Source organism: Phascolarctos cinereus, unplaced genomic scaffold (assembly GCF_003287225.1).
Source record: "Phascolarctos cinereus isolate Bilbo 61053 unplaced genomic scaffold, phaCin_HiC Scaffold_9;HRSCAF=440, whole genome shotgun sequence".
NCBI lineage: Eukaryota > Metazoa > Chordata > Mammalia > Diprotodontia > Phascolarctidae > Phascolarctos > Phascolarctos cinereus.
In genome coordinates, this window is record NW_027556402.1 from 160,339,298 (window position 1) to 160,354,758 (window position 15,461).

The window sequence follows — 15,461 nt, forward strand, 5'->3', positions numbered from 1 at the left end:
ACTTGGATGAAATCACTTTCATCATGGCTGGTGGCTTGAGTATTTTTCATTCTGGTGGAAAAATTGCATATTACATACCTTTGCTGATTAACTAATTTATTAAAGACTGTTTTCTGGCCTTCCCCTTGAGTTGTCAGTGCAGTGAGCTGGGCCGAGCAAGCCTCTGCCACTAACTGTGGCCTCTAGGGCAGACTGCCCTGCTACTACCAAGAGATAATCATTAGAGGTATCCTTGAGCCTCCTGAAGGGTTACCTCCTCTTGCCATATAACCCAGAAGATTTCAGACAGCTTTTGCGTGAACAGTGGATCCCACCACCACCACCTTGTAAATCTCAGCTGGAATAGAATCAGCATCAGGCAGTTTGCCACATGAGAGGAGCTGAATGGTTTTAAAAACCTCTTCTTCAGTTAGAAGTTTGGCTAGAGAGGGATTGGCTTCAACATGAAATTGAAAGCATGGCTATCCTTTTCACAGTTGTTGCCAGAGGCTCAACCATAGTTGCCAAATATGCTTGGCGTGGCAGAAACTTCCTGGAGGTGACAGAGCAGATTCTGGCTAAAATACTGTCTGAAAATAAGAGACTCACTTATTCACATAGAAATGATCTATTTCACTATATCTGCCAAGATAGGATCCTGTATCTTTCTATTACAGATTTTGAACATTCCTGAGCCTTTGGTTTTCTGAATGAAATGAAGAGGTTTCAGACTTAGGGTTCCAGAGCACAAGCAGTCCTTTCCTTTGCCATGAACGGTAAGTTCTCCAGTGTTCTGGCTGCACAACTGAAACATCACTCTGAGAACAAACACATGGACAGAGCAGTGAAGACTCAAGCCCAGGTGGATGAACTAAGAAGATGCATGGTCTAGAACACTGATCTAGTGGTCCAATAAGGAGAAAGCCTGGAGTTACTGGTAAATAAAATAGAATGTCTGGTAGATTCATCAGTCACCTTCAAAACTACTAGCAGGAACTTTGCCAGAGCCATGTGTATGAAGAACTTGAAGCTCACCTTCATCATCATCATCACTGCAGCAATGATTTTCATCTATGTCATCATCTCAGTTGCCAGTGGTAGGCTTACCTGGCCAAGCTGTGTAGCAAAATCAATTCAGAACAATCTTAAGCCAAGAATATGAGGGAGCAAGAATTTAAGAAGCAATCCAAGTAACTTCCTCCTGATTGATACTGTTCATCCCATCCTTCCACTTTTCTTCCAGCATCCCCAGACTGCATTTTTCTTTATGTATCCCAGGGCCTACCAAAAGGAGCCATCTAAGTCACTGCTTCTGTGCCATTGCCACCTTGGTTTGAAAGGGACTTGTTATTTTTAGCTCTTTGCTATTACCCAGATGGAGCCACCCAGCTCTCCACCTGCTATTTGGGAATAAAGAGAGCTCGTATATTGGTGTGACTGTATACACCGAAAGAAAAAAAAAAGGCTTTTAAATTCTGAACCTTAATGGAAAGTTGGCAACCAGACTGTCCTGGGCTGCTATTGCTGTTACAACACCTCATGTCAGTTAAGATACCTATCAAGAGCACACACACAGCCTATACCTCTACCATATGATATAAGGACAATGGCTTAATGGAAGAAGGTCTTTTGATTGCATGTCTGCATAGGTTACAGGGGTGCTCTTCCATACTTCCTGGAGAATGGTTTAAGTGACTGGGGCTGTCTTTTCTAGGAGAAACTACCCCACTACCCATACACATATGAAAATTTACACATTGCCAGGCAACCCCCTGCTTAGTTATTGAAGGAATTAATGGAAAAAATGAGGTAGCTGATAAAAATTTTATTAAAAAGTAAGCACAGAATAACAATGAAGAAAATGTAATGAGGTTATATGGGTTTCAGTGGGACTCAAAGATAGTAACTTATTGAATGAGAATGAATGTGACTAACATTGTCCACAATACTATGAAAGTTGGGTGTGAATTAGGATCATAAATGGAAATCAGCAGTACCTTCTTTTCCATACTCAAATTGAGTTAGCAAATAGCTAACTAGTTATGTCTTATTCATACATTTTTATGTGTATTTAATTTTTGGAGAGGCAATATTACATAGTAGAAAGAGGACCATCCTTGAAGTCAGCAAGACCCTTATTGAAGTGTTTTACCTCTGATACATACTAGGTAGGAATCCTGTCACTTATTATTTACTAGATCCAGAACTCTGAGGTTCTAAACCAGTTCTTAATCTTTCTCTCCTTAATCTTCCTCTCTCTGTCTCTATCTATCTATCTATCTATCTATCTATCTATCTATCTATCTATCTATCTATCTATCTATCTCTGTCTCTGTCTCTGTGTCTCTCTGTGTGTCTCTCTCTCTCATAAACCTTTTTGGCAACCTCATGAAGCCCATGGATTCCTCAGAATAATATTTTCAACACATAAAATGCAATTTTATTGCATTTTAAAGAAGAAACCACTTATTTTGAAATATAGTTATCAACATATTTTTCTCATTCAGGTTCATGGACACCTCTTCCCTCTGAAATCTCTCCACTGACCCCTGTGTGACCATGGACTTAGGGAGCAAACCTCTGCTCCAAATTGTATGTGTTGCCATTCCTTTCAAATATACAACAAAATTATGTGAATTTCTTTTTTCTTCCCTCCCCCGTCCCCCTGGAGATGGCTACCATTAGACACAAATGCTAAAAAGAATTGTATGCTCTGATTAAATATGATTATAACCCCCCAAAAGCAAGCAAACAAACCTTTCATTGTAATGGACTGCTGTTAGTTTTTTTTCTTCAGTTTTTTGGATCCAAGGAAACTAAGTTATCTCACCATCTGTTTTTAGTTCTCTCCAACTGAAAAAAGAAACTCCTACACCAAACTGTACATTGACCTAAATTAATTCTGAAAACTGAATTGACTTTACATGATAGTTGTGTTCACCCTGCAGCCAATTATTACACTAATATAATCTTCAATGCCAATGGAATGACCTTTGTGGCCTATTTTTTTTAGAGCTATATTTATGTGAAACCAAATATCTTGAAACGAAAACTAAAAAATTTATCAAAAAAGAAAATATTTCCAAACATTTACATATTTAAACACATATAGGTCAACTATATAACTTTGGTCAAATTCATTTAGATTTTTAAAAATGCTTATATCAATATGAGAATCTATCTTTATTTGTCAAAATGAAGAATAGCAAACTTTATTATGATGAAAAATGTCTCATTAAAAAGTATGCTTTACTTTAAAATTTGACATTGAGGGCCTTTTTCTGTAAGAAATTGGCAATCAATGATAAACGAGTCATTAAAGAAATAGTCAACATCTAGAAAAAGAAGTAATGATTACAAAAATCCCAGCATGGCTTCTTCAATGACTGGTTTGAAAAACCATTTTTTTTAAAAAATGGGTTACTAAAATGGTACATCAGGGGAGTGTTGTTGATAAAGTTGACATTTACGTGAATAATTTGATTAAAAATTTTCTGATTAAAAGATAGATGTGGGCTGTATGATAAAAAATACATAAGCATGGAACTATTTGATAAATAAGATGCAAAGAATAAATAATAGAATATATTAATATTAATGTGATAATACTGGTTAATAAATGCTTCTCACTTGATTGCTTGGTGTGTTCAATGCTGACTTGGCATGGATTGTCTAACAGAGTCCCCAAGGACAGTCTTGTGCTGTTTAACATTTTTATGAATGACTTAGATAAAGGTGTATTTGGCAAGCTTATCAGAGTTTCAGATGACAGAAAGGTGGGAAATGTAACTACTCACTAGATGACAACATTCCAAAAAGATCTTGACAGGCTAGAGTATTGGACTGAATCTATTAAGACAAAGTTCAATAGTCTTATACCTGGGTTCAAAACATCAATTTCACAAGTAAAAGAAGTAAAAGGGACTGTTGGATAGCAGTTGTGCTGAGAAAGATCTGAGGGTTTTAGTGAATTTCAATCTCAATATGAGTCGGTCATGTGATGAGGGAGCAAAAGAAGCCACCGAGACCTTGGGCTATTTTTTGAGAGTCATAGCATCCAGATATGAGGAGGTGAACGTTGTTTTATGCTTTATTCTGTTCAGATCACATCTGGGTTGTTTTGCTTAGTTCTGGGCCAAAGTTTGAACAAGGATACCAGTAAGCTGAAGATCATGAAGAGAGTGCCAATAAGGATACTGAAAGTCTTTGCGTCTATGTTGTGTGACAATCAGTTAATCAGTTATGAGGAGGAGCCTTAAGGGGGACATAAAACTGTTTTTCAGTATTTGATGAGCTGTCATATGGAAGAAGGATTAGACTTTTATTTTCCCTTTTGGCCCCAGAGGGCAGAAGGATGGAAGAGCAATGGATGAAAGTTAAAAATAAGCAAATTTAGGTTTGAGGTTAGGAAAAAACTACCTTGCCACTGAGGTACCTTCCAATTAAAAAATTATGCGAATCTGTGATAAGAAGTCATGCTTAATATTCTCTCTCTCTCTCTCTCTCTCTCTCTCTCTCTCTCTCTCTCTCTCTCTCTCTCTCTCTCTCTCTCCCTTCAAGTTTTCTTCAACAAAATGCCTAATATGGAGATGTTTTATGTGATTGTCTATGTATAATTTCTATCACATGGTTTACTGTCTCAAGAGGAGATGGGGAGGGAGGAAGAGATAGAATTTAGAACTCAAAACTTTTTTTAAAAAAGGAAATGTTAAGAATGTTTTTACATGTAACTGGAGAAAAATTAAAATATTAAAAAAGAAGTCAGGGCATAGGTCTCACATCTTTGATTTGATGTGAGAAATCCATATATCTTGAAACACATCTCAGTTTTTAAATATGTAAATTGAGCATAACCAAATTAGATTCTTACCCAACACCCCACAGGAGGAAAGTATTTTTAATTAAAAGATATGCTATTGGGGAAATGACTAAGGGATTAATATTTGTTTCATCTAATTGAATACTACCATCAGAAAGTCACTACATGCATGAATACTACATGAAGTTAAGGAAAGTAGTTCATTTAGAATCACATTGAAAGTAAAACTGACCAGATTTAACTCCAAATACGTTATATAATTAAAAAAATTTTTTTTCATTCAACCTTCAAACCCACTTAGATTGTTAGCCATACTTTATTTCTTAGATAAGACCCTCTCCTCTAAAGCCCTCGATTATACATGTTTAAAGTCCCCCAAATGTTCTAGTGTACTTTTAAAGTGTTATATCAAATAGTAAGAAGATAGACATCTTGGAAAAAAATTAGTAGCAGTATAGAATTCTATGTTCAGGTCTTAAATCAGATGATATCTTACTTTGTTCTTTAAAAAAAAATGCTTCTGGGAGAAAGGACTGGAAATTCAGCCATAAAATCCTTAGCTTGGTTTCAGTAGGAGATTTCTCTCCCCCGCCCCCATCCCTTTGCTGAAACCCTAAATCTCTGTAGATATTCATTAGCTAACAGGAAGGCATTTATTACTTCACTTTTTTATTATTACTATATTCCATTTCATTTGGGATTTCATAATATTTCTCTTTGGCATTGTCATCTCATCATACATATAAAGAGATAATTAGATTGCATATCCCAGTGAACAGAAGGGGGAAAAAAATGTTGCTCCAAGACACTGCTTCACTAAATTTCCTCTGATTTCAATAACCTCCTTTAAGCACATGAGCATAATTTGTCATTTGGGTCCATTAATCTCCACTGGTTTACTTTGGGGTCAAATGAAGCCATATTGAGTTAATGCATTCTGAGATTTACCACAAAGTGTTCTCTAAGGATGATGAGATAATGACTACCAAATTATTTCATATAAGCCTCTAAATCATTATCACACAGAGAGGCTCAACTTTGGCTGACCTACATGACTGTATTTAAAATAACTCATGTACCTATACTCCACTCTTTTTCAGAAAATAAAATGAATATTTTCAGTCTTATTAAAAATACTTTTGAGGGATTCTGTAATAAAAATTAACCTTTTTGTAGCTGTCACCAGCGTTATACGAACAATTTAAAAAGTAAAACACTGTGTTTATACATAAACCAGTTTAGGAGAGAGCATTAAATCAAGTTAACTAGTGTCTTTTTCAAAAAAGTACAGTAGTTAAATCTAGTCAAAAATTAGTAGCTAACTGGTTGCATACAGAATAATCTCCATCCTCTGGTATTTGAGTCCCTCATCAATCTGGTACCAACTTCTCTCTACTCCTTATACAAGCCCTCTGCTACAGACAGATCCATCCATTTGTTATTCTATGAACCCACCACATGCATTTTTTCTGCACTACATTCATATTATTTGCCTAGAATACTCTCCCCTTTCATCAGTTCCTAACCTTTTCTTCAAGGCCTACCTGGAACCCTATCATTATGAAATTTCTGACCACACCAGGCCAACATGATTTTTCCTTTGTCATGTTAATGTTATGCATGTACTTTGCCTTAGATCAACCAGTTCCTTCCTTCCCTTCCCCATACACTCAACTTATTTTTATTTCAAGGAAAATAAGAAACTCAAAAATCTATGATCACAACTTGTTTTTAAGACAAGATATGCCCTTATATGTTTTCATCACCTTATATGTCTCAATTAGTTATACTACTACATAATTGGGGCACTTGCATCTCAGCCCAATAGAAATACTCTCAGCTCTTAATATAGTCAGAAGGCACTTGCCAATCCAGCTGATCTGCTTACATTTTCTTCTACAATTGAATTATTCCTCATACTTCAAGACTGACTCTCTCTCTCCTGTAAGACCTCAAATCTCTCAATGAATTCTCTCACATGGAAATCACTTCCTAATCACATGAAGGCATACTCTAGCTCTCTGTGCATACTCCCACAATCACCATTTACAGACCTATCTCTAAACACAAACTGCAAACCTGAGGCTATTTCCTGAGTCATTTAAATTATCCTAGGAATTAAACACACCCTTCAGCCTCTACCTTCAGCTGCCTTTTTCACTTTTGCCTAACTGTCCTCATTCCCTAACACCCTACTCAGAATTCTGCTAGCATTATTCTTTTTTAGTGTGATGTTGCATTATTCAGTGAAAGAGTACTGTCTGTGGACCCAGAGGACCAGGACTCAAATCCTGCCTACTACATGGGCAACTCACTTAACTTCCCAGTGCCTCATAAATTTTCCATCCTTATTTTGAGAAAATTTGGCTTAGATGACTTCTGAATCCCTTTCAACTAGGTGCAACCTAGATAGATAGTTGGGCCTGGAGTCAGGTAAGGAAGACCTTACTAGCTATGTGATGCTGGGCAAGTCACTTAACCTCTGCCTCAGATTCCTTAACTATAAAATGGGGATATTATTACCTCTCAGGGTTCTTGTGAAGATCAAATTGGATATTTGTAAAATGTTTAGTGCAGTGACTGCCAGATAAGAAAAGACTTTAAAAATCCTTGTTTCCACCTCTATATCTATTATCTTATTTCTCAGGACCACTTGTTTAGCACGTAGCACATTCTGTATTATATCTTTTCCAAAACAGCACATATTGCGTATTTATTTCCCCAATTCGATCATAAACACCTTAATGGCAGGAATCATGACCTAGACTTTTTGTTACCCCAGCTCCTAGAACTAATATTTCACATACAATGGGTGCTTAATAAATATCTTCTAATGGGCCTGATTTATTCATATACATGCAGCTAGAGTATATAATTTTATGGTCCAAAATCCCCTGTGTGTTTCAAAACCAAGAATTTCAAAAAGGATGAACTGAGCAGTGGGAATAAAAGTGGGGATATAAAATGTGCAGTTGTACATGTGATTTCCAGGAGGAAAATAAAGGCCATTTAAAAAATAGGATTATTTTATTTCTTCCTCAATAGATAATACAACAAGTTCTCATGATCCAATAGAATTTCCAGAACAGGATTTCAATTTTGCTGCAATGGAGAGCAGAGAAATCAATTAATTAGTTAACACTTCCATCCTTTGATGATCCATGATCTTACCCCGGGTATTCTCTAACCCATCTACTTCTCCTTCCAATGCTTCTCTCCTCTATGTCCTCCTATAAATCCTCATTAAGATATCTGCCAAATGGCCTGAAGACTTTTCTTTTGATTTCTTATCAGCGGTTGGGTACCAAGGCAATACATAGGGTACATATTAACTCTTGCTCTTACTATATGCTTTATGCTCCTTCTTTCTTTTCCAGTCTCTTTGATATTATATTTTATTTTCATATTCATTATATTAAAAATGATGTCTTTAATGAGGCAGTCATTTATTATAGCAAAACTTTGCTCTGTTCCCTGGGTAGGGTAACCCAAACGTACATCACCATGACCTGCAATGCACTCCTTTCAGTCTCTAGACCTTTAACATACATAAGAAACAGGGGCTCCCTATATTAAAAATGACACTTGAGGATCCTACTTCAAACATATTTATAAATAAAAAATCTTCCTTAAATAGAATTTCTCTTTCCAAAATTTATAAATATTTAAATTAATAACATTTTGGCAAGATTGTTCCTTTGCTAAATGAAAGAAGAAACATTAATCAGGTTAAGTGATGCTCATGTTTAGCATTTTCTGAGAAATATTCACATAAATGATTTCTCAGGATTTTAATTTTCTGAACTATGTTTTTCTGAATTCATCCCTATCATCTAAGGGCATCTCTCATCACATACTACATGTAACTTCTACCACTTGGCATTTGACTTATTGAGAGACTGAGTTGCAGAACCAGTGAATGTTCTTGTGGGTGTCAATAATTTGTATTGGCCACAGTTTACATATTATTATGAGGAATTAAAAGCGATGAGACTATAAGATGAGAGTCTAAGTGTGGCATATCTGAATCATAGGTAGATGAGATTACTTCCAAGTTTGTGTTCCCAAAGAAATTTCCTAGATGGCAGTAGATAACATCGCACAGAGATGTAAAGTGACTTGCTCACAGTCGCTTACCTTATGGGCAATGAATTGAGAATTAGGGCCCAGGTTTATTGATGCCAGATCCAGTTCTCTTTCTAATATTATACTGCCTCTGGAAAGAGATGAAGAAGTAATTTCTGAAGAAAATCAAATGTAGTTTACATCACCCCCTATCAAAAAAAAAGTCCCCATATTTAGGATGTCATGAATCCCAAGAACAGTATAAAAAAATCTATAAGATAAAAATGTCCCAGGTTATATCATACTAGACTGAGATTTATAGCTTCTCTTGCCAAAAGTCATATCCCAATCAACACCTCTTAATTCTAGTGCCTTCTTTCTGCTTATTATTTCCTGTTTTATGTTGTATATAGCTTACACATTGTCTCCTCTGTTGGATTGTAAGCTGCCTCTGTCTTTTGCCTCATTTTGTATCCCCAGCCCTTAGCACAATGCCTGGCACATAGTAGGGATTTAATAAATGTTTATTGATTGATATTATAACCAATGAATTATTACAAACAGTATGGCTTCCATACAGTTTTTATTTAATAAAATAGAGAGAAAATGCAATCATTTCCAAAATATTGCTTTTGTCAGTATATGACTTGTTATCATTAACACAAGTTTTAAAGGAGTGCTTAGCAGTAGGGATGAGGGATATCCCCTCATACTCTTGATATAGCTGTCTCCTTCCAATTCTTGCATGTATTTGCTTTGACCATTTAAATGATGGCATTACAATATTAGAAATATTAAATCATAATAACATTAACCTCTGTAACTTTTAACCATGATGCATTCTTACATTTACTTATACTTTGCAAAGTGTGATATTAAGGCACTACTTACACATCCATAGATCTGATGACTTATTTGTGAAATGAATGAGAGAATAGCTTGTTGGTCACTTGTCTATCTTGTGTATTTCACAAAATCTCCAACCAACAGGATATTTATTAAAGAAAAAACACCCCCAAGTTTCAAGGAGAATATGGAAGTTATCAACATTCTTATGGATTCCTTTTAGTGATTCAGTTACTGCATGCCAGCAGGATAGGCACTCAAGTGCTCTGAAGCAGTAATCTACTAAATGGAACCTATATAGTCTAATAGCTCTTATAAATGATCATTCTCCTCCAATCCCTAGCAAAGGTCAGATTTATGCTGGCTAAAGACAAAAGCATGCTAATTTCATTTACAATAAAAGCCACAATGGGAGAAAGCACAGTGCCCATTACTCAAATACTCCAGTTACCTGAATGTTTGCTGCTTAACTGGAGTTTCTGCTCAACTTAGGCCCAGATATCCCAGTCCAAATCCCTGTCAGGAGTAAGAAAGGGCATGGACCACATGCCCTGTTTGTTTGAAGTAAGTTGCCTCATTCCCCATGACCATCCCTAGCATCTCTAGGCATTTTGACCTTAGCTTGTACTTGAACTTTCATAGCCCTCCCACCTCTCTTCCTATTATGCACTCACTCATAATAACCTGGATTTGGCATTCCAACATACCCATCCTTATTTCACTGGCACTGAACCTGCACGTGTGCTATGGACTGTGCTATTGGGCCCTGTAATGCAGACTCTATCACTCAACTGTGAATGCCTCTTTTGAAGCAGCTCAGGAGGGAAATGTGGGGAGAGGGTGTAGATTTGGGAGTCATCTACATGGAAGTGATCATTCATGCTGCAGAAAGAAAATAGAAGTAGGACATATCCCTGAGGTACGCCCATGCCTAGGATGTAGAACATGGGATGATGACTCGCGAAGGAGATGGAGAGCTAAGAAAGAATTGTATTTCAAAAAACAAAGGAAGAGAGAATATGCAGGAAAAGAGAGAAAAGAGAGCCAGCAACCATGACTAATGTTACAAACAGGTCACTGGAGAAGTCTGAGACCATGTAAGAAGTGAAGTAAAAGAAATGAGGTGACAGATCATTGGTAACTGTGGAGAGAGCAGTTTCAATCAAGTGTTGGGTATGAACCTTGATTTCCAGGGGATAAGAACTTGGAGGTGAGGGAGGAGAGTCAATGAGTAGATGTCTTTTTTATAGTAATTTGGTTGTGAAAGGACAATGACATGGGTCAAATGAAGGCTTCTTATGGATAAGGGAGATCTGGATATGTTTATTGGTGGTGGAGAAAGCTCCAGTGGACAGAGATGAAATATTTGAGAGAGGGTGTGTCAGATAAAAGAACAAGCTCCTGGAAGAGATGAGAGGGAATGATATCAATGGCACAAAAACAACCCAGGGTACAAATAATACTTCTCCTTCATGTGGAAAATGGATACCATTTCCTCTGAGCCTGAAGCAAAGGAAGGGAAAATGGGGAATTACATTGAGAGGATTTGAGGTAGAGAATTAGGGAGAACAAGGAGCTCGTGGCAGATGTAGAGTAAGGTGTGATTCTCCACTGAGCAGAGGTGGGAGGGTGAGGAAGTGGTGTAGAGGAATTCAAGAGAAATGTTTACAAGAGACACTGTGAGGAATTTGACAGAAAATCAATCAGAGAGGAGCAAAAGAAATTGCCATATAGTAATATAGGGAACAATTGACATTAGACAATACAAATTTGTCAGCACACTTGAAAATTTAACACAATTGTGTGGCTAAATCCAGGAGTTTTTAGCATCTGTACAGAAACAGAGAAGCCGTTTGGTTGGGCTAACTCATGGCTGGGGTTTGGAAAGCCATGAGCAATTATAGGGGCCAAGGGACTCACCAGGAAAGGTCAATGTCAGCTTCAACTGGTTATTCCCATTCAGTCAAAACCAGAATCAGAGAAGTTATAAAGATGAGAATACACTGGTTACATATAGATTCAATTAAATGACATTGAGTAGTGATTTGCCCATCACCATTACAAAGATAATGTCAGACACAATTCAGCACTGGAGCTTCCTGATTCCTAGTCCAGGGCTTTGTCCTCTATTCCAAGTTACCCCTCTGGTTCAGCAAGAGACAACCCTGACTCCCCAGAAGGCCTTTCATCAATCATGCTGGATACCCAGAGCCCTCCCAACCTCACAGAATGTCTCTCCTTCTTGGTTGAGTTGAGCTATCTTGCTTCCAATGGGGGAGCTCATGTACTCCACATATTTTCTGGTGTATTCTCATCTTTATAACTTCTCTGATTCTGGTTTTGACTGAATGGGAATAAATAAGATACTGTACCTAAACACTTTAAAACATACCATAGAAATATCATGAATTTTTTCCCCTGTTGGTAACAATTCAGGAGAAACAAAATTTAGGAGAACTCTAGAATGATAAACAAAGGACACATTTAAAGATTGGGGTTTACCCTGGTGTCTTCTCCAACACCTTTTCTCCAGGTGACCATTAATGTTTTCTAATTCTTGCTGGGGAGCCTTGATTTCATAATTCTACTCTGAAAGTTGTACCTTTTCTACACAGTAATAAAGAACTAAACTTGGAGTGAGGAGATTGGTTTCAAATCATGGAAAAGTCATCTCACCTTGGAGAACTTGGGTCTCCTCATCTGTTAAGTAAGTATGATTTTCCTTATATCACCTATGTTACTAGGTTATTGTAAGGCAAGCACCTTGAATACTTAAAGCCCAAAGTCAAGGTGAATTGTTGCTGAGAGAGCTAGGTGGTACAGTGGATAGAACTCTAGGCCTGGAGTCAGGAAAACATGAGTTCAAATCGAGTCTCAGATACTTGCTAGCTATGACACCCTGGGCAAATCATTTAACTACTATCTGCATCAATTTCTTCATCTGTAAAACAGGGAAAATAGTACTGACCTCAAAGTGTTGTTTTGAGGACAAAAAAAGTTTAATAAAGTGCTTTGCAAACCTTAAAGTATTCCATAGCAATGCCAGCAATTATTCCAGTATGAAAGGCAACATGACGTAGATGATAGAGGGCTGACCTTGTAAACAGGAAAGTCTTTATTCAGGTATGCCTTTGACTATGTTAGCCCTTTGGTCACTAGAAAGTCAGTTAATCTTTCCAAGCCCAGTGTAGTATGGTGAAAAGAGCATTGTACATTGTACATAGGAGCTGAGTTTGACTTCCAAGCTTTGCCACCTATTTGAGAAAGCCATTTAATCTCTGTGAGACTCAGTTGCTTTATCTGTAAAATGAAAAGGTTGGATTAAGGGCCCTTCCAGCTCTATATCTGTGATTCTTCTGTGACCTCTCTAAGAATTCTAAGTTTGGATGAGTCAATGATAGGCCTCATAGGGTCATAACTTATAGATTGGTGGGACTTCAGATATCATCTGTGAAGGGAGTTTCCACATTCAAAATTCTCTGCACTGATGAAAACAAAGGCCCTGATATCTATCTCTACACTCCCAAACACTCATACACACAGACACATACCTGCACACATACATGTGAGTCTGCCAGCAGCCATCTGAAAACTAGGAATCCTAGAGGTATACATGACTGACCTGACACAAACAAGATAGAAAGGAAAGTTTATTTAGCTTGTAAGGATACAGTTGTCATACACAGGTCCAAGCTACATGCTTGTACTTCTGGTGTATGACTGACCATTATTTCTCCCTCCTTCTTCAAAGAAACACACCCATAATGGTGGCCTTATAGTAATGGGGTGGAGAACCTGTCACTCTGAAGAACAAACTCATTCTCACTGCTTCATACATCCCCATGTTAGATAATTCCATCTTGAAATTCTATCTTCTCCACAGTGTCTGCCCTCTCCCTTGTAATGTGTATAGGTCAGACCACAGGCTACCACCATACTCTATCTGGAATGCCCTGTCTGATGCTTGGATATAATGAAAGCAGGATCCAGACCTTAAAAAGGAGAATAGCAGCTGGAGCTGTTCTGAAAATGCTTTCAGTGAGTCTACAAAGGATGAAGTTACATCCTAATAATTTTGTTCAACTACAAAAAGCAATTACTTTATCCACTGAACAGCAAACATAAAAGACTGTGATAAGATAATGACTTATCCCAAGATGATTTCTCTCTGATCTCTCTATAACATATGCAAAAGGAGATGAATGAGAATAATAATAGCAATCATAATGGTACAGTGGACAAAGAAGTTGACTGGGAGTCAGAGGAATTGGATTTAAATCCTGGTTTTGTCATTTACTGTCCATGCAACAGTGGGCAACTTCTCTTGCTCTCAGTGTCCATAGCTGTAAAACAAAAGGGTTGGACATGAGTGCTAAGCTTCTGATAGCTCTATGACCCTATAATCCTAACAACAGATAATAATTTCTGAGCCAGAAGGAACCTTGAATGTCGATCCCCTTGCTTGAGAGATGAGGAAAAAGGCTACACATGTAGTAAGTGATAGAGGTGGGATCTGAACCCAGGTCTTCTGCTTCTAAATTCAGCTCCCTTTCCACTATAGCACAACAGTAATTACAGCAAATATAACACTTCATATATATTTAATTTGATCTTGCAATAAGCCTGTGAGGTGCTACAGATATTATCATCCCCATTTTCTAGGTGAGGAAACTGAGGTTCTAGCATGAGACAGTTTCTTTAGGGTTTTTTTAATTCATTGCCCAGTGACTGATTTGGAGTTTTATAATCCAGCTCAATAAATTGAGGTGCTACTGTTATATGGATTTCTTTTAAAAATGTAGTAAATCTTATAAAAGTGAAGTCAAATGCTACACCAAACTTGTATCATTACTATCATTGCTGTTGTTATTACTGATATTTATTGTGTACTGAAACTGCAAGTACACTCTATAGTTTGGGAGACTATTATCCTAAGTAAAAGAACATTTTTATTTTTTGGCAGCAAAGTGATACAGTGGTAGAAATCTGGTCCTGGAGTCAGAAAGACCTGATCTCAAATTTGGCCTCAGACACTGAGAAATAAACAGCTGTCTAACCCTGGGCAAGTCACTTAACCTTTGTCTGCCTCAGTTTCTTCAACTGTAAAATGAGATAATAATAGCGCTTACCTCCCAGAGTTGTTGTGAAGCTTAGATGAGGTTATATTTGTAAAGTACTTAGCATAGTTCTTGGCACCATAGTAGGCATTTAATGGGCTATTCTTATTAAGTATAGTTCAATGTAATCATTTTTTTATTGAACATTGAGTGAAGAGTTTTCTTTGGCTAAAATAAATCATGTAGCCTCCAAAATTTGGTTGCAAAAATGCAGCAGGATTTCCTTATTGCTTAACATCTTCAAGATGTAGCCCCCCCCGCCCCAACACACACACACACCCTCTAAGGTAACAACTTCCACTAAGGTTTTTCACAAGATATTAGCACCATGTAACCTGTGCATCCTAAAATAAGTACTCTGGTTCTGGAGTAAGAGGAATCGGTTCAAATCTTTCCTCTCGGGCTTACTGTGTGACCCTGGCTGTGTTACTTAACTTCTCGGAGTGTCAGTTTCTTCATATGTAAAATGAGAAGATTTAACTGGACAGCCTCTGAGGTTTCTTCCAGCTCTGGTTCTATGAGTCTATGTGGCATGGCTAATTACCGTTCAGAAAAGACAGTCTAAGAGCTCAGGAGTTCAACACCTGTGTATTAGGGCTCTTGAATCTTCAAGAACCCTTGAAGAGTAGGGGTTT

General features: G+C 37.3%; 1 pseudogene; it reads left to right on the top strand.

Annotated features, from left to right (window-relative positions):
• The first annotated feature begins 457 nt into the window (after positions 1-457).
• Positions 458-1,141, top strand: LOC110213127 (vesicle-associated membrane protein 7-like; annotated as a pseudogene).
• The last annotated feature ends 14,320 nt before the right edge of the window (positions 1,142-15,461 follow it).